General features: G+C 39.7%; 1 protein-coding gene across 18 annotated transcripts in view; it reads right to left on the reverse strand.

Moving 5' to 3' along the window:
- Nucleotides 1-19,558, reverse strand: part of MAGI1 (membrane associated guanylate kinase, WW and PDZ domain containing 1) — a 623,132-nt gene that overhangs the window by 210,017 nt on the left and 393,557 nt on the right. Inside the window, exon 1 of one of the 18 annotated variants that reach the window (XM_087431295.1) lies at nucleotides 5,748-6,063. The exons of 15 other annotated variants lie outside the window; for them this stretch is intronic. The gene's annotated coding sequence lies outside the window, so the exon portion shown is untranslated. Of the gene's footprint in view, nucleotides 1-4,786; nucleotides 4,941-5,747; nucleotides 6,064-19,558 lie in introns of those variants that run through there. 2 more of the 18 variants (XM_087431293.1, XM_087431294.1) reach the window with 2 other exon arrangements.

Below are 19,558 nucleotides of genomic sequence, written 5' to 3' on the forward strand. Positions count from 1 at the left end.
CTCTGTTTCCCCCCACCATATCACTTACCACCTTCTAATACACAAAATAATTTACTTATTTAGTACATCTACTGTTTATTGCCTGTCTCCCTGACTAAAATATAAACCCCATGAGGGATCTTTATCTGTTTTGGTGGATAATATCTCAAGCACCAGGAACAGTTCCAGCACATAAAGGTTGCTAACTGAATATTTGCTGAATGAATAAACATATCTTAGAGTTGTTGTGAGAACAAAATGAACCAGCCTTAGCAAACAGCCACTTCATCAACGTAGGTTCCAGTTAGTTATTACTAGAAAGAATGAAGTAGGCATACATGGACTGATGTGGAAAGTTGCCCATATGTAATGGCAACAAGAAACACCAAGCTGGACTAATGTGCAAAGACAGTTATTACAGCATTGTTACTAATACTGAAAATAGAGAAACAGTCTAAAATCTTCCAGCCAGGTAATGGTTAACCAGCTAATACCAACCCCCACACCCATGCTTTGGATGTCAGGTAGTTTTTAGGTAGGAATATTTGTATTATCATATTAAAATATCAATTTCAAGTGGGAAAAAGGTAACTTACTGATTGGACAGGATGTAGAGTATGATACCATTTTCTTTGAAAGAAAAAAGGCTGTATGTGTGTATATATTAATGCAGAAAGGTTTGGAGAGAAACACCAAATTTTATAGATACATAATAGTTACTTCTGAGAATTAGGCTGGAGGGGAGAATGAGGGCTAGTGTGTATTTTTATACTGTACTGTTCCCTGGTACTTGACTTTTTTGCTAGCAATCAAGCAAACTTCAGTTTTGCCAACCACAGTCATTTTTAGCAACAAACTTCTCACAGCTGAAAGATTTCATTTTAACTAATCATTTGAACCTTATTCCCTATTCTCTGATCTTATTAGGACTAAATTAACGTGGATTCTAATATGAGCTCCAGAAGGGTAGGGGGATTTTTGTCTGTTCTGTTCGTTGTGCTATCCTCAATATCTAAAAAGGGCCTGGCACATAGTAGGCACTCAAATACTTACAAAGTAAGTTAGTTCTAATATGAGATCACCTCCAGGCAAAAACATAAGTAGTGAATGAAAGAGTGTAAAAAGTAACAAAAAGAAACAGCAAAGGCTTCCATAAACCAGAGTATTAAGCCTCATAAAAAGGAGTTAAATGTTTTAGACTTTTCTGCTTCCCTTTTAGGTCTCTATCTACGATCATTATGTATTTTTAAAGCAATTCTCTTTGGCAATGCTCCACAATTAATTAGAAAATTATAGCACTTACTGTCTTATAGGCAAGTTATTTCATATGGTTGTTGTCAAATCTGCAGATTCCCACTGATCTAATCTTTATTGCAGCAAAGAAAAAAGAAATATACCCAGTGCGGTCATTCAGATTCAATTCTCTCTAGAGGGAGAAAGGTGGGGGAAAACGAGATTCTTCAATCAGGAGAACGACATCAACTTTTAAGATCAATTAAACAGTGAGAAGAAATCTAAATGCTTTTTTATTTCCTATAGAACTACAGGATAAACTCTCTGGGTTTGTGGGAAAACATGTGTGTCACTAAATACAAAGGAAAAATTGTGTTTCCTTTTTCCATTTTTAAAATGATTTTTTCATGGAGTTGTACTTTTTGCTCAGTTTTGGTAATAGCAACTCCACTCTAGGAAATAGCTCAAACTTCTTAACGATGACTTGTCAAACTTCCTGACGCATCCACTCATCCAAGTATTTACTGAACACATATTATGTGCTAAGCACTGAGCTTAGAACTGGGCTATAGAAAGAAAAACAGCAAACACCTCCACAAACAAAAGTGTGAAGCCTCACAAAATAGAGTTAAACGCACTATGCTTTTTTGCTGCCCTTTCAGGTCAGATAACCACAAACATGAAAACCAAAAATCTTTACATTCAAGAATGTTCAGCCTAGTGATTCATTTTCATGCCCAAGAACTTCCCTTCACTCTCATGCTTGAGATCTTCTCAAACATCTTAGCAAAAGTTAGGTAGTATTTTCCCCATTCTGTTTTTACTCTTAAATCTGACAGCCTATTGAAACTTGACGGAATGTCAACCTCATTGGAAGAAGGAATAAAATCAGCAACAGCACTCAAGAACCGTATGGGGGGGGGGGGGGGACAGATATGTAGATAGCATTAAGTCATCAACTCACTAGACTATTGGCGAGTGAAAGGATTTAGTGCCATTATGGAGTCACATGTCAAATAGGTTTACCAATGAATAACAGCACATCACACTATTCAGAGACACTGTTTGGGCATAATTTTCCTAGCTGTGGGCGTCCTAAATTAATCATGTAGATGTGCTAGAGGCTAACAATGGCAGAAACTTGTCATCAAGACCTGGTAAGCAAGGGACGGCCAGCAAGCTCTTTGCACTTAGTGTTTATAATACTTCAAAAGCCTAAAAGTCATCCAGAGCCAACCTACTGTCAGACACAACCATCAGAAGAGTGACTGAATGAATGGTTGGCATTGCTGCCTTTTCTTCCCACCAGACTGCTCAAAAAACGCTGACAGTTTTTCTGGTGCCATAGGGTGTCAACATGACTGCAAGGGATGTGCTTACATTCAAATATTTGGGGTCTGATTATCAACATGAGAAACATTTTTTTAAAAAATACAAGAAACAAACATGCTGAGAAAATGGTGATTACCAAACTAACTGAATTTTGCCATGAAAATCTAGTTGCAAAGAAAAAAATATTTGGGGTGTTTTGATGGGGGGAGATTTTGATTTAGCTTTTTCTAGCACTATCATCTCTATATTTACTTTTAACTTTAGAAATCCTTTTACCTTTAGTTATAGGTGTCTCCCAAATTTTTTTCCCTAGAGCAACTCTAATAAGTCAATATCATGGGTCTATATACTTATTGGGATTATTAAATAGGCAAACTCAGTTGGTATCACATCACCTGCTTTATACGACACGGCAGAGGGTCAACAGAAATTACAATTCAGTTTTTCAATAACTGGTGTCAATTAATCACAGTGGTTGGCTCCTTTGTGAATATGTAGATCTCATTCTTTCTGTCCTTTTCCTCTAACCCACATCCATATGCTAAGAGTGAATGGAAAACAGTGGGGAAAGGAGGAGTTTCTCATCAGAACTAGATGTGTCTTAGTAATACCAGCTAGAGTCACTGCTTCTATGGTGCCTTTAATGCATGGGTATAATTTCTGCTGTTATACATAAGAATGTCAAAGATCTACAGCTGTTTATCACAAAAACAGTCCTACGTATTGGAAAAAATATATAGTGGTTCAAGGAGGTCCTTTTTGTTAACGAAACAGTTATCTACAAGTTTTTACAAAATATAAGTTCAACGGGTTGGTAGCTCCAGCAGACACACCATGGACCACATCACAAATTGCTTCCTCTGGCCACAGTTAACTTAAAAGGCAGTGAGGCTCTGGTCTCCCCTGGGGGAGGTCTCATAATAAACACAATTGACCATGCTTCTGCTCAGCCAGGACCAGCAGGTGAGACTCAAGTCTAAAGGTAATAACAGACCCATTCAAGAGCCATAATTAGGTGAAAAGAAAAACAAACCGATCCCACATCTCTTTATTACAAGCACAACAAATCCAAATACCAAAACTCAAACATTTTTTAAAATGCTGCCACAGAAATACAACTTGAACTATGCAGCCTAAGAAAGAAACTACATAGGGATGCAAAGGAGTAACCTTCAATATTTAACCAGGTGGGGTCGGGGTTGCGGGTTAGAGACAAGTGTCCTCAGCAGGGATCATTTCCCTCTGTCCCATCCCCTTCCCCAAAATCAAGAGAGGAAAGGCGTTGGGAGGCAAGAGCAGACTGCTTCTGTTTGCTCAGTTGAGAAATGGAGGAATCAAGTCTCTGTTGATAGCATTAATCTGCTAAAGCTTTCAACAGCACTAAAATTCAGTGGCAAGTGATGAGCTGTGTCTTGTTGACGTGTTACAGTGCAAGTTAAATCATGAAAAGAACCTGCGAGTATATCCAATCAATACTTGAGAGCTTCCAAAGTTATCACAAAACATCAATTTTTAGAAAGTAATAGTCTTACAGATGATAAAAGACAAGCTTTCCTCCACTAAGAAATGCATTTATTTTCCCAGAACAAGAAAGACAATATGTTATTCTGTGGGTCACCAAGCGTATAGTCATGGGTTCATGTACATAGTATATATACCACACTTAAATATTTTTAATATAAAAAAGTCATAATGCCCTCAGGCAAAAGCTTCCAGTTTTATTTGAATCCCTAACAAATATGTCTGAACCTTTTGAAAGCACTGACTGCTTGTTCAAGGGGAGACAAACAGACAAACAGACAACAACAAAACCCAGCAAGGGTTTTTTGGCCAGCACACACTCATAAGTAGTCTCCTAAACGATTCTCAATTGACAGAGCCCTGAGCATGGTAAACTCTAGAAAAGAGAAAGAATCCTTATAAATAAGCTACACTCACGCTCACATAATTTGGCTTAGGCACAAATCCACTCCCTTTGTGTGTGACACAAAGTCTACGTACCAACACCATGGACATAACAGCTTTCTCGCACCCAGGTACCCAGGTCAATTAAACTTAGGACTTCAGAAGAGGAAGGGAGGGATAGCCTTCCCGCCCCTTTAAAAATCTCCCAGCCTCCCTGGCTTGGCCCATCACTTACAAAAACCAGACAGGGAGAACAGCCTTTCAGCTCCCAAGCACTCAACAAGCCAGACTAGATTCCGCTTTCTATTCTGGATGCCCACAGACACACATATCTTACCTAGAAAACACAGTGCTCTGATACACACACGTTAATTTCCAGGAAGCAAACTTAAAAAACCTTCTGTACCTACACTGTTTCTTTTTAAAATGGGAAAACAGGAGTGGGGATCGCAGCTCTTTCCTTCTTTATTTTCCCGGGAGCTTGCAAAGCCTTCCAAAGTGCAAAGGCATTTGCCCACCGCGCCCGGGGAAGCAGCTCTCCCTCTGCCCCGCCTTCCCCAGCCTGGGCGCCGGAAGGAACAATGCAGCAACATACATTTACCAACACCTGCTGGAGCCTATTAATATGCACGGGGACGTATTGATTTTTCCCCCATCCCTTCCTCTGCCCTCCACACTGAGCAGGCTTTCATCTCCTCCTTTACCATCCATCAGGAGCTCATTTCGCCGGCCCCCTCCCCCTCCTACCCCCAGTCCCCATTCAGCCGAGCCCCTCGCTCCAAAAGCCCAGGCTGACGAGCACACTTTGGAATGCACTTCATTAAAATTTAGCTGCCCGATTCCAACCTGCAATGCGGAGGAGGCAATACAAAGCGCGCGCCACACTTCCTCCAGCATCCCCTTCAAAAGCCCCATTGTTCGCCAGGCATCTGCTCCAGAGCCCGGCCTCTCCCTACCCACTGACCCCTGATATTTTTCTCCCCCGTCCCCCTCCCACCCTACCCGGCCAAACGGGCCTGCCCGGTGAATTAAAACGCAGCCGCAGCCATCTGGCCCTCCCAAGCTGGCCCGGTCCCCCCCACCCCCCCGCCCCTCCTGCCTGGTCCACACACCACACTCGGCATCTTCACCTCCATGGATGTTCCCACAACCCAAGCTCAAACCTCGGGCGGCAGGACGCCTCTGCCGCCTGCTGCCTGTTCCTAGGCTTCCTCCAGCGGCTGAGCGTTCAAATCCAGAGGTGGGCAGGGGGCGGTCGGGGAGATGGCAAGGGGGGATCATGGGCCACTTGTACTTGCCTGCAAACCCCAGCCCAATCGCCAAGATTAATCCTTCCCTTTGTGAGCCTGAAAGAGCCTCCCACCACGCTGGTCCTTGGCTCTGCAGCGGCTGTAAAGAGAGGCGGGGGTGGGGAGGTGGGATCCGAACCCCTTCCTAGGCGGGCTGGGGGCGCCTCGGCCACCTGACCACAAGAGCAGTTTTGCAAGGGATGAAGGCGCTGGCGGCAGAAGCAGCTGACGGTGCAAAGAGGCAGAAAAGATGCCCAAGCTTGCGCCTTTTATATTACTGGCGACATTTCTAACACATGACAACAATTTCCATCTGTATTTAAGCCGAGAGTGTGAAAAAAGAGCATTACATCACAGAGCCCGGGTTCCTAGAGGCTGCCGGATATCTAGGCCAGGGGGATTAGGGGCGCACCTGCGGAGCGGGCGGGAGTGAGCGAGGCAGGCACTGCCTCTCCCGCCAGGCACGTCAGGTCCCCGACGCCCCGTGGTCCTGGAGGGAGCCCCCGGCCAAGGAAAGGCGGGAAATAGGGCTGCTCCATTTACAAGATGCAGGAGGCTGAGTGGATGGGTGGATGGGTAGGCGAAGGAGGGGGGAGGTGGCCACTCTTTTTCTTGGTTAGGGATGCAACACTGACTTCCCAAGAGCAAGGGGCAGAAGGCTTCCAAGTGCCTTCTGGTGGGACCCACTTCTTCCCTTCTGCCTCTTCCCCAACTCCGAAGGAAATTTCAAAGGTAATAACTCTGGTGTTTGAAATAATAGTTCTCCTTGGAGTTAAAGGCGGATGGAGAGGCTTAGAATATTAATTTGAAGAATCCACTTTCAAGGAACAGACACTTCAAGAATTAGGGGTAGAATCTGGTTCAGACTCAAGCTGTTTCTTTACTGCTTATCTGGATGTCATTCAAAGCCACTCTTTAAAAGAATCTTTAAGAGCCCAGCGGTATTATCTCCATTCTGTTTCTGATGAGACATCCCTTCCCTACTCCCCCATCCGCCTTAGTGAAAAAACTTGACAGAGAGACCTCTGGCTTTGGCGAGGTACGTTTTCTCTAGCGTGGAATGGTCAGTCCTTGGGAACTCCTAAGTTCTAAGGCAGAGAACTCCCACGGACTCTCAAAGGAAGGAGTCAGCCCACTGCCACCTTTCCCTAACCCCGGTATTACAGAGCCACGTGCAACCATCCTCCAGGAATTCATTACTACAATTTGGACAGGAGAAGATAAAGGGGCTGGAAGATGCTCTGAGGTGAAGAGTGACAAGAAAACAGGAAAAGTAGGGGAAAGAAGCAAGGGATATTTCTCCTCCTGGGGGCTAGGGAGGAGATGCGCAATGCAGAACCTAGATTCCAAATGAGTGGAGGACCAGATTTCATGTGATGGGAAAGCAGTGTTAAGGATGAGGTAGGAAAAGGTGACAGGGCAGCTGAGCCTTCAAATAACAAAGTAACCGAGTTCTTTCCCTGGAATGCAATATCCACTGGATTTCACAGCAGATGAGAAAACAAAAAGTGTTCCTTCCCATTTGCTACTCAGTAAACTGTCCATCTGAACAATCCAGGGTGCGGAAGGATTGCATTTCTAATGCTCCTCGTCCTTCTGGTCACTCATGATGGTCAAAAGACTCAACTCTGGAGTCAGACTCACTGGGTTCTAACCCCATCTCTCCACTTTCCTGCTGTGTGACTATAAATAAGTTACTTGCCAGGTCTGTGCCTGTTCCTCTATGTGTAAAAAAGGAAACAAAACCCACCTACTTGTTGTGAGGATAACACACGCCAAGTGCCTGGCACCATACATAGGTGCTCACTAAATGTCACCTATGATTTCTATCATCATCATCATGCCTTTATTTCTACGTAAAGTGTCTCCACAAAATGAAACCCCTTATCCTCTATGTTTGCAGCGACCTGCAAACTGGAACAGCTCCCAGGGCTTCAATTAGTGAAACGCAGACACCAGCACCCTGGATATCACTGCACCTGTCAGAAAAAGTGAACAAGAGGCCTTCGAGGAAAAACAGATCCATTTGCTTCATTTTTGTTTCACATCTACTTTTCAGAAGGCGAAAAGGCCTTAAGAGCTGAATGTGAGGTATTAGCTTACATTTTTGGTTTGAGAGAAACAATAAACTTAAGGGAATAGTTTCTTTATCAACCATATACATAATATATGTGAACATTTACATCATTTCCTCTCTCAATCTTCATCAAAAAGAAAAAAGAAAAGTGGATTCTGCATAAAACTTTCAAAAGCCTTTAGCCACAACCTAATGCTGAAAAATGGAATTTGTATTTTATTAGTTTTCTACAAGAAAATGATTGTGCGGTACAAATTAAATTGCTCTTTCGCAAGGAGGCTGCATAGAGACTGCACCGAAGGGAACAAAAATACAAAAGCCATTCTCATTACGAAAGAAAGAAGGGAACTTTTATTCAATAACTATAACAAGGATGTAGCTTTCTAATCTTCAATAGGGGGAGAAAAATAGCCCTCATTTGGTTTGGAAATATCCCTAACAATAAAGAATTATTTTCAATCACAGCTCCAAAGACCAGGTTTCTCTATGTATAAGTGAAGCACAAGAAAAAGATTCCATGAAAATCTACCTGGTTATCAGAGTACACACTTGATCTCAAAAACTGAGGCTCTCTGAGCTTGTGTGGTCTCCAGCATAAGCCAGGAGACATGCTTAATTGAATTTCTTCTGAATTCTCTTTTGTCACACACAAAATAATTAAAACCAATAGGTCCTGGGCTAGCCTTCCTTCATGGGTGCTTGACTGCTAAACCTTAAGGTTGAGCTATGCAGTGTCTCGAGGGCACGGTTTAGAGCGGCAACGAAGTATAGATACTTTACTAGCAATTTTTAACAAACAACTGTGAGAAAAGGGCCAAGAAGTTCCTTCACTGAACACATTCAAAGCAATTAGAGAAATGACTAGAAATCAGACTAATTAAATGTTATGGAAAATGACCACTTGGGAGGCAGTAGAGTGTAGTGGTTATGAGAGTGGGATCTGGGGCCAGACTAACTAGGTTCAAAACCCACCTCTGGTTCTTTCTTGGTGTGAATCATTGGGTAAGAGACTTTTACTTGAAACACTCCACTTTCTCATCTGTAAAATGGGAATAAAGAGTTCCTGCCTCATAGGATTGCTATGAAGACTAAGTGAGTAAATACTGGACAAGGAAGTTAGATGAGTTCGTGGCACAGAGAAAAGTACTCAGTAGTGTTAGTTATCACTGCCCCTTCAATCCCTTCTAACACTTAGGTGTGGATTTCCTCTAAAAGCTTGCTCTGCAGATGGCTTTCCACAAATATTTATTGAGCACATACCAAGTACACGGCACTGTTGGATGTAATAAAGAGGTCTAATACATCTACAGGGTTGAAAAGAAGGCTTTATAGTTAGTATTTTTTAATAGAAATGTCCTTTGGATAAAATTATATTGACATAATACAGGCCATATTCAGAGAGTAAAATGCAACAAAAATAGAAATTAGAAAAAAAGGCAAAATTTAACATTAATAATAATAAAATATGTGGGATGTACCCAAATTCCTACACAGAAGGAAATTATAGCCTTAAATGCATTTATTAGAGAATAAGAGACAGAAAATAAATGAATTATGCTTTCTATTCATGAAGCTATAAAAATAAAAATAAAAAAAAACATTGAAAATTCAACAAATAGTGCTGAGACGACAATTGGATATCCACATACAAATGAGTGAAGTTAACCTACTTGATACCATACACAAAAAATTAACTCAAAATGGATCATAGACCTACATGTAAGATCTAAAACTATAAAACTCTCAGAAGGAAAACATAGGAGTAAAAACGACCTTGGGTTAGACAATGACACCAAAAGCACAAGCAACAAAAGAAAAAATAAATTATACTATGTCAAAATTGAAAAGTTTTGTGCTGAAAACAATACTGCCAATAAAATGAAATGACAATCTATTTGATGGAAGGATGGAAGAGAATATTTGTCAATCATGTATCTGATAAGGGACTTGTATCTAGAATATACATATGAAGAACCCCTACAACTCAACAATAAAAGGACAAATACAATTAAAAAAATGGGCAAAGGACTTGAATAGACATTTCCCCAAAGACAATACACAGGTAGCCAAAAAGCATATGAGAAGATGTGCTAACATCATTAGTCATTAGGGGAAGGCAAATGAAAACCAAAATGAGATACTACTTCATACTCACTAGGATGGCAATCACTAAAAAGTCAAGTATTGGTGAGGACCAACAACTCCACTCCTAGGTATATAGCTAAGAGAAATGAAAACGTATGTCCACACAAAAACTTGTACCCAAATGTTCCTAGAAACATTATTCATAATAGTCAAAAAGTGGAAACAATCCAAATGTCCATCAACTAACAAATGAATAAACAAATGTGGTATATCTATACAATGGAATATTATTTGGCAATAAAAAGAAATGAAGTACTGATACCTGCTGCAACATGAATGAACCTTGAAAGTGTTATGCTAAGTTAAAAAAGCCAGACACAAAATGCTACATATTGCATGATTCTATTGATATGAAATGTCCAGAACAGGCAAATTTATAGAAAGAAAGTAGATTAATGGTTATCCAGGACTATGGGAATTGTGGGGAAATGGGGCATGACTGTTAATGGGTACAGGATTCTTTTTGGGGTGATAACAATATTCTAAAATTAGATTGTGGTAACAGTTGTACAACTTTGTGAATATACTAAAAAACACTGAATTTTTAGAAAATGGGTGAATTCTATCATATGTGAATTATGTTTCCATAAAGTTGTTTTAAAAATGTAGAAAGAAGGAATAATAAAATTAAGGTAGAAATATAGATCAGTAACTGTAGGCGATAAAGAAAAACAATCAAGAGAAAAAGCTGTTTCTATGAAAGAACTAATAAAATTGAAAAGCCTTTGACAAATATGACAAATGGGTAAAGGCAGGAGAAATCACCAATAATCAACTTTAAAACAAAAAAGGAGGCATTACAAATATACAAGAGATTTATTTTCATGTATAAGAGAATACCATGAACAACTTTATACCAGTTGATTTCAAAATCTAGAAAGAATGCATCATTTTCTAGGACAATAAATTAACTGTCCTCAAAGAAGCAACGGGAATCCTGAGTATAGCAATACCTAAACTGAACTAAACTGAAACCAAGTTCAAGAATGATCTCCTCCCTCCCTTTTCCCAGATCCTATACGGAAAAAACACGTCCCAGGCCAGGAGGTTTTATGGGCAGATTTTACCAAGCCTTCAAAGAAGAGTGTGGCACTCTTTATGTTAATCCAAACACACATTCTCTCTCTACCATATATTTTCTATTTTCTATAGGGTCATACATATTTATGAATGACTAGAAAAAGATCTCAGAGGAGTATTTTTAAATGATGATCTATGGTTACCTTTGGGGAAGACAAAAGAAAAGAGCACGAGGGTGGATGGTCAAAGAGGACATTGAAATTCATTGTGATGCTTTTATTATTAATTTTAAAATTTATATGTATTGATTACATAAGAGAATAATGAATTTGACAATTATTTGGAATGAAAAAATTAAGGTATTCACTGGAGACTTGGATTAAATGTTCTGTCAGGTTGATTGAAGCATGGAGGAAAGGTAAGCGGGAGGCATTATTGCCATCTAATGGCAACGTCTTCTAATTGCAGGCAAAATCCCTAAGGAACTAAAGTCTCCTAAATGCTGAATTTGCAAGCATAAAGTCAAAGCAGAAGTAACAAATGGGGATAACCTTGTAATTTTTATAATACCAAAACTTTCTTAGTTCTAAGATGTCATTAATTATAAGATACATCTTTGAAATAACAGCTTTTCAGGAAAAAAGAAAACTACCGCATTAAATATGTACATCTACGTTCAACAATGTTCAAATGCAGAAAAATATATATATCCGAGAATCAAGAAATAAAGGTGTTATGTGACCAACAGAGACACTGATAAAAGTGAAAAACAGTCTTCAAATGCTAACATTTTAAGCCATGTTGTTTAGATTCTGCAGCAAAGTTCTGCCTGAAAAATGTTTAGATATTGACATTAGTTTATAATGATTATTTAAGAAATAACAAATTTTTGGTTATTAAGGAAAGTACTGTTGGTTAGGAAGGAAAAAAAAAAGTGCCTCAATATATCTGATGCTTTTTAAATTGACCAAGGGGCCTGAATATAACATATAACAGAAGAGTGATATTGGAATCGCTCTTGTTGATGTTTTTTCATGGCTTATGGAATATAATGACTTTCATATGTCAAAGACGAATGATAAATCACTTCACTTTGGGTATATAAATATCCAAAGAGATGGGTATTTTCCTTATAACCTTTGATTTCCACTGTTAAAAAAAAAAAAGACTAGCTTGAGATGCTATTTTCCAGCTGCATTTAGATTGCCATGAAACATGAGGAAGTGACCTCTGTGACCTCTTCATGAAGAAACAACTCCAGTGACAACTCTCTGGCTTTTGTTAGTCAATTGGGGAACCAAACAGCAAATGGGGAATAAACAGAATTCCTATGGCTGTAAATTTCAACAAGAAATGGTAATAGAACAGACATGGAACATTTACCTTAAAGTGTCACTTTTCTAGCATTATTTCTCTTTAAGGTGTGAAACAGGACCATCTTCTTGGATGGTACTCAAATGAACTTTTTTACAGGTTTTCCAAGAAAATGAAGCAAAAGCTGTTATGCCCAAAAATGGCTCATGTAATACAAACATGCAATTTAAGATAGCTAATGAGAGAAGAATGATTCTGCAATGTCACTATCAAAGATGAAAGTTCTAGGAACTTCAGACTTATATTGCACAACGGATGTTATCACAATTGACTCTTTAAATTTGTATGACTAGATCTCTCTGCAAATGAGCTGTTTTATGAGACCACATCCCTCTGTCCTTAAAACTGTGCAACCTACATTGAACCTGCAGTGTCATCTTTTTGTCTTTGACTCTCACTGGCTTCAGGAAACAAATGAGAACTCCCAACAGTATATTCACCATGTGCATCTTAGAACTTTCCACTATCCTCATATACCAGCCAAATGGGCTTCTGAATAAATCTATCACAATGAATAAATCTATCACAATGGGCATGAAGTACAAAGTTGATACTTGCCAGGGAGTGTGATCTGAAAGGCAGTTGTGCTCTTGGTAGCCATGCACCACTGTAAGGAGTGCTCATCTTCTTGCAGATATACAAAGGCTCAGTGACGGAGAGCCCAAGAGTTGGCAATAAAAGAAAAACTAGCCCTTGCATACGCCAACTAGACCCTCGTAGGGTACCTCCTACCTTTAGAGCAGGCTGAAGGGCTTTCAGCAGATCAGAGTTAATGAGGGAGAGAGAACAAGTAAGTCTACAATATGCACTTACCATGTGAATGTGCCCATCAGTGTGCCTCATGTTAGTGAACTATAAATTGTCCAACTTGGCCTCAATGGTCGGTTAGTTATACAGCAGACTTATCTCAACTGTAATTGCTGTAATAAACATCAGGCATTTTGGTGGCAGAATTATAGAGACCCAACTCGGCAATAAAGCCTATTTTTACCCACAACACAGAGATGAGGTTTAGCTAGTCCTACTATGTAGTAGGGTGGCTAAATTGAAAAGACCTCTTCCTCCATCTCTGCCTTACTCCACCCACTCTGCTCACTAAATAGCTGTCATGGAAATAAACACAGAGTGTGCATTTCTACTCATCAGATACCTGGATAAATTTCTGAATACTTATTATGTGCCAGGGCCTCTCCTGGTACTTCTCATGATTTTGTCACTTAACTCTCACCAAAATTCTATGGGGATGATACTATTGTCCTGATTTTGTAAGTTAGGAAACCGCAGGGATGTAACTTATCCAAGATCACAAAGCCAGAGAATGGAGGCGCTGTGAGTCAAACCCCATTCTGTCCATATCCAAAGCCTATAGTTACCCACCAACTACAATCCTGAGCCTCTCAGTGCCCTGAAAGCTGAAGGAGGCTGCTTGTCCAGACAGTTCCCTTGAAACCCAGGTTCTGATCACTGCCGTTACGGGTACTTAAGGCAAGTTCCAATAACTGCCCGAGCCCCCACGATGATTTGTTTCCATTCTGATTCTATATATTTTAGAGATATATAATCAATCACAGTAACATAACTCATCGTAATATGGTTTGTGATGCCCAGGTCATCTCCAACATATATGAATCTAGTGTACAAATGACATCCTATACTGGTTCCTCCCAGAGCAGAGGCTTCTTTGCTCCTTTCAGACCTTCCCACCTCCTATGCAGGTCACACTACTCCCTGAAACTGCTATTGCCTCTGCCCCTGAAGCAGCTTGTCACTTGGGCTGGTAACATGTCTGTCAACAGAAGTGGTATCTTCAACATCATCACCACCCTCTCCATCACCACCAGCACCTGCCATATGTGAAGAGCTTACAGGAGACCAAGCACGTGCTAGACCTCGCACAACCCTGTAAGGGAGGTGTTGTCATTCCTATTTTGCAAATGAGGAAACTTAAGTCTCCAAGAAGCTAACTGACAAGGGAGGAAGAGGAAATACTCCCCACCACTACCCAGGGCAGGTAGATTTCTTTAACTGAGTCCTATAACTACATTTTATCTTATTCTCTCCTTTTCAGAACCTCTCTTCTGGTTCTCATTTGTCCCAGGTGCAAGGACAAAATTCTTAGAAGAACAGGTATGACTTCTAGTGTTCCTTTGTAAGAAAGCAGTCACTTGGGCCTATTGTGTATTATGCACATGGCCACTGTCTTTCCTTTTGTACTACAAGTGTAAGAAAAAGAAGAGGAAAGAGAAGACAGAAAAAAATATTAGAGTATCTTAATGGGCTGTCCATCTGATATCAGAATAGATTTTTTTTTTTACTTAGATACTATTCACCCATGCCTTCTTTGTGCTTGGAGCTATGCTTGGTGACTAACATACACTTCCTCAAGTCGTTCTCACCACAACCTATAAAGCAGGTATTCTTGCCCCACCCTATAGATGAAGCTCAAAAACGTTAGGCAACCTGTCCCAGCACAGCTAACAAGCAGCAGAGTTGGAATTTAAAATCCAGCTCTTTCTACAAATCAGCAAGAAAAAGACAAAAAACCCGATTAAAAAGAAAAATGGGAAAAGCCTTGGACAAGAACTTCACAAAAGAGGATATCCAAATAGACAATAAGCATTTGAAAAGGTGCCCAGTATCATTCTATGTTAGGAAAATGCAAATTAAAATCACAATGAGATACCACCCTCCATCCACCAGGATGACGAAAAATAAAAAAGAATGACAATAGCAAATGTTGGTGAGGATGAGGAGCAATTGGAACTCACAGACAGTGTAGATGTGAGTACAAACTGGTACAATCACTTTGGAAACTGTTTGGCACTATCTGTTACGGCTCAACATATGCCTCCACTGTGATCCAGCAATCCTACTCCTAGGTGAGAATCGAGTACATCTGTCCACTTGTATGAGAATGTTCCTGCAGTAGCTCAAAACTGGAGACAATTCAAATCAGCAGAAGAATGGATAAATAGTTCGTGGTATATGCATACAATGCAAGACTACACAGCAATAAAAAAAAAAATCCAACTGCTCTACATGCAAACAATATGGAAGAATGTCCAGAAGCAATGTTAGTAAAATAAGTTAGAAAAAAAGAATACCTATTATATGATTGCATTTATATGAAATTCAAGAACAGGTAAATTAGTCTAGGGTGATAAGTCAGAATCATGGTTACCTCTGGGAGGGAGGGAAAGTATTCAATGGAAGGAGACAGGAGGGAGCCTGCTGGAATGCTCCAAGTGTTGTACATACTGATCTGGGTAATGGTTACATGAATGTATGTGTGTACATGCATGCTTGTGCATATGTGTGTGTAAACTTCATTAAGCTATGCATTCAAGATTTATATAACTTACTATATGTATTTTATACCTTAATTTTTTTAAAAAATTGGGTTCTGTTAGAACCTAAATATGCCTAGCTCCTGTAACTGTCATAACTGTTATGCTATACCACCAGAGTCTGGAACAAGGGGAAGAAATGGACCAGTCTGCGGTGGAAGGAAAGGAAAGAAAGAGAAGGAGAAGGAAATGGAGGGAGGGAAGGAGAGTGGGAGGGAAGAAAGAACAGAGGAAGGGAGAGAAAAGGTTGATGTGCCAGGCCAGGCCCCTAAATCATATAATATGAATTCAGAACAAAACAGCAAGTCTTACATCAACAAGTTATTTTTTTCAACTACTCAATGTTCCTTAGAGACATCATATTTTTTAGTTATATCTGACAGTTTGTTTCTCAATTTGCAAATGATCCACATCTACAGTGAACTGGGAAGGCACAAAATTCCCTCACAAGATCCCAGACTGCAGTGGATTTGCATGGAGTGTCTAATTTAACGTGATGCAGGAGGCTGAATGCCCACCTTTCAACAGGTAGTCTATGGGAGAACTAGACTGAGCAGCAAACATGAAACGCAATCAAACTTGCATCAGCCACAAACTTCTGTCCACTGGGGAAAAAAACATGAAGATTCCCAGAATTAGCTACAGTCACACAGGCAACACTGTCAGAACTTAGGCTGAATTTCAGTCCACCCGATGGTTTTATATGATATCTCATTTTCAAGTCATATCATACATTTAAAGAATACTTTATCTACAACTCAGGCAACATTTTTTTCAAAAGTCCTCTGAAATAGATGTGGCATATTTTTTTTTTCCAAATCACTAATTAAATGAGGTTGAGACCGTGCAAAACCATTTAGAGATGGAAATAAGAAATGTGTATCCCTCAAACCAACTGATGATGAAAACTAAGAATACAGAAATTGTAACTCCTAACAATCCTGTAAGGTCTGCTTGTAATGATCTTATCTCACAAGATGGGAAAGAAGAAAAATGTCAAGTTCATTTATGTACAGCAACAACGATTAGAAAGCCAAAGTAATAAATCTTTTACACGTCAGCAGCTTGCCGACCTTGAAAATGCCTACTTTTCTAGTATCACCAAATTTTGTCTCACTTTTCAAAGCAAAGGACTTAAGACAACAGTATTGTCCCACTTCTAACAGGCAGGTCATGAGACTAGAGAAGCCCCAACTAGAAATATGGCAACCTCAGAAGAAATGGTCCAAGGAATACAGAGTTTTCCTTCTGATGACAGGAATGATGAGAAATACAATGAGAAGGTTGTGCCCTGGTAAGACTGGGGCTCTAGTAGGGCCCATCTAGCTTGTTTTGATAGTCCTTAGATAACCGTCACCTACCCGGCTTAGGCTTCTTCTCTTGATAAGCAACTGAAGCTGGATCTGAAACAGCCAAGGGTTGGTCCAAAAGAGTCATCCCCTTGCACCTCATACCTATTGAGATTGTGAGGAGGGGGAAGGTCATTTCACTCAGGTCTCCTATTCATGAAGGGCCTCATATTTAGACTTTTGCTGTTCTCTTCAAATAGTTATATCTACAGTTACAAAGATACACTAAAAGGACTGAAAGATATTTAAACTTGGGGTCTGCAGATAACACTGCCTTTAGTGTACCTTGAATTAATATTTTACACATCTTACAATTAGTGAATAGCAAGTTAGACTACATTGCTATGTTTATGTTAAAAGCATTAATTAAATGCAAATATTAAAACTATGTCCTCGCTTTTGCTGCAGCATTGGTTTTTGTTGTTGTTGTTTTTATTTATTTTTTAAACAGTTTTATTTATTTTTTTGTGAGGAAGATCAGCCCTGAGCTAACATCCATGCTAATCCTCCTCTTTTTGCTGAGCAAGACCAGCTCTGAGCTAACATCTATAGCCAATCCTCCTCCTTTTTTTTTTTTCCCCCAAAGCCCCAGTAGATAGTTGTATGTCATAGCTGCACATCCTTCTAGTTGCTGTATGTGGGACACGGCCTCAGCATGGCTGGAGAAGCGGTGCATCAGTGCACGCCTGGGATCTGAACCCAGGCCGCCAGTAGCAGAGCGCGAGCACTTAACCACTAAGCCATGGGGCTGGCCCCTGTTGTTGTTTTTAAATATTGCAAGAGACTCTCAACCATTAAGAGGTCCTAAGGAGTGAGCACTATCCATAGGACTACATTTTCTTATGACTGGGCCTGGGAAATTAGGATGCTTAATGTATCTTTTATACCCCTAATAAACAGATTCCTTTTTAAAGAGGAATTAGACCTGGAGATATGAAGTAGAGTCACTTGCCCACAGTCACATGAGTAGCTCCCTCTTTTGTGTCTTCCCTACCATACTGGAAACTCCGTGAGAGCAGGAAACGTAACCAGCTTAACTCTAACTGCGGAACACCTAACACTGTGACCAGCTCACAGTGGTGTTCAATACATGTTTGCTGAATGGATAAATAAATGGAATAAATGAAGAAGAGTTGGGTGAGTAGATGGATCAACTGATTGATGGAAGGAAAAATGAAAGTAATAATAGTTACTACCCAATAAGATCCAATTTTAAGACTGTCTCCATCCTTTAATTAGCTGAATTAAGAATGGAGAGATCTTATAACTGGATTGGATTAGGCTTCTGGTGATTAAGCATCCAGTAGATATTATCCTCACTGGAGTAAGGCACCACTTCACCATATTGGGAAAGCACAGTTGAGACATGTACCTCCCAAATGAATGGCGATTTGATTCTCTTATAGGCGTTATCTCTAGCTGAGTTTCTGCTACCGGAACTCAGCCACTGCATAAAGCTGTGCAGTCAGGGTGCTGCCCACCACCAAGGGCACCATTCACATAGATTACAAACTGAAAAGTGCCCCCTGGAGTTGTAGAATATGGTGGCTTTGAGGGGATCTAAGACTAGGAAATAATTGTATTAGAGATAATAACAAAAGATATGGCCCCCCTCACTCAAGAAAAGGAATATTTTTAATTACTGATTCTTTTTCCTTTTTTGTTTTTTCAAATGTTCTCTAGAGCTGTATATAATAGGCAATGTGAGCTACTGGTTAAGAGAGAAACTTCTAGAACGACACAACAGAGCTTTACTGCTAATTAGCTGTGAAATCTTGAGCAAAACTATTTAACTTTTTTGTTCCTCAGTTTCCTTGAACGTGGAGAGTAACAGCATCTACATCAAAGACCACTGTGAGGATGAAATGAGTTATTATGCTAATATAGAATAAAACCTAGCACACGGCAAGTGCTCAATATGTTAATAATGATACTTATTATTTTTTTCTATTCATCTAGAATCCCATTAGCAGATATTTAGGATCCATTTAAAATAATTCTTCCTAACATTTTCTAAATATATTCAGTATGTGTACACGTATCTATACACATAGATGACACACACACGGTCTGAGGAAAGAAAATGTGGTGATTCCCAGTGGGAACTCTAGTGTCCATCCTGACTGCCTGGGTTCCATCCTATTCCACAGCTGTGAGGCAAGTCACTTCACCTCACTAAGCCTCAGTTTCTCATCTGTAAATGAGAATAACAGTACTTAATTTCACAGGATTCCCACAAGGATTAAATGAGAAACTATAATTAAAACACTTAGTATATTATTGGTATTCTGTGTTAGATTTTTGTTTTAATTTGTGCACAATGTCTTTCAGGCTAGTCTGTCTATATTTTAATAGATAAGATCTATCAAAGTACTAACAAAATTTCAATTCTAGGCTAAAAACACTGATATCAATAAGGTGGAAAAACAAAAATATAACATTCACATATTGGTTTATTTATTTATTTATTTATTAAATCCCCTTTTCTAAAAACTAAATTGGTTGCTT

This window comes from Ceratotherium simum, chromosome 5 (genome assembly GCF_057802395.1).
Source record: "Ceratotherium simum simum isolate JZ-2026a chromosome 5, ASM5780239v1, whole genome shotgun sequence".
NCBI lineage: Eukaryota > Metazoa > Chordata > Mammalia > Perissodactyla > Rhinocerotidae > Ceratotherium > Ceratotherium simum.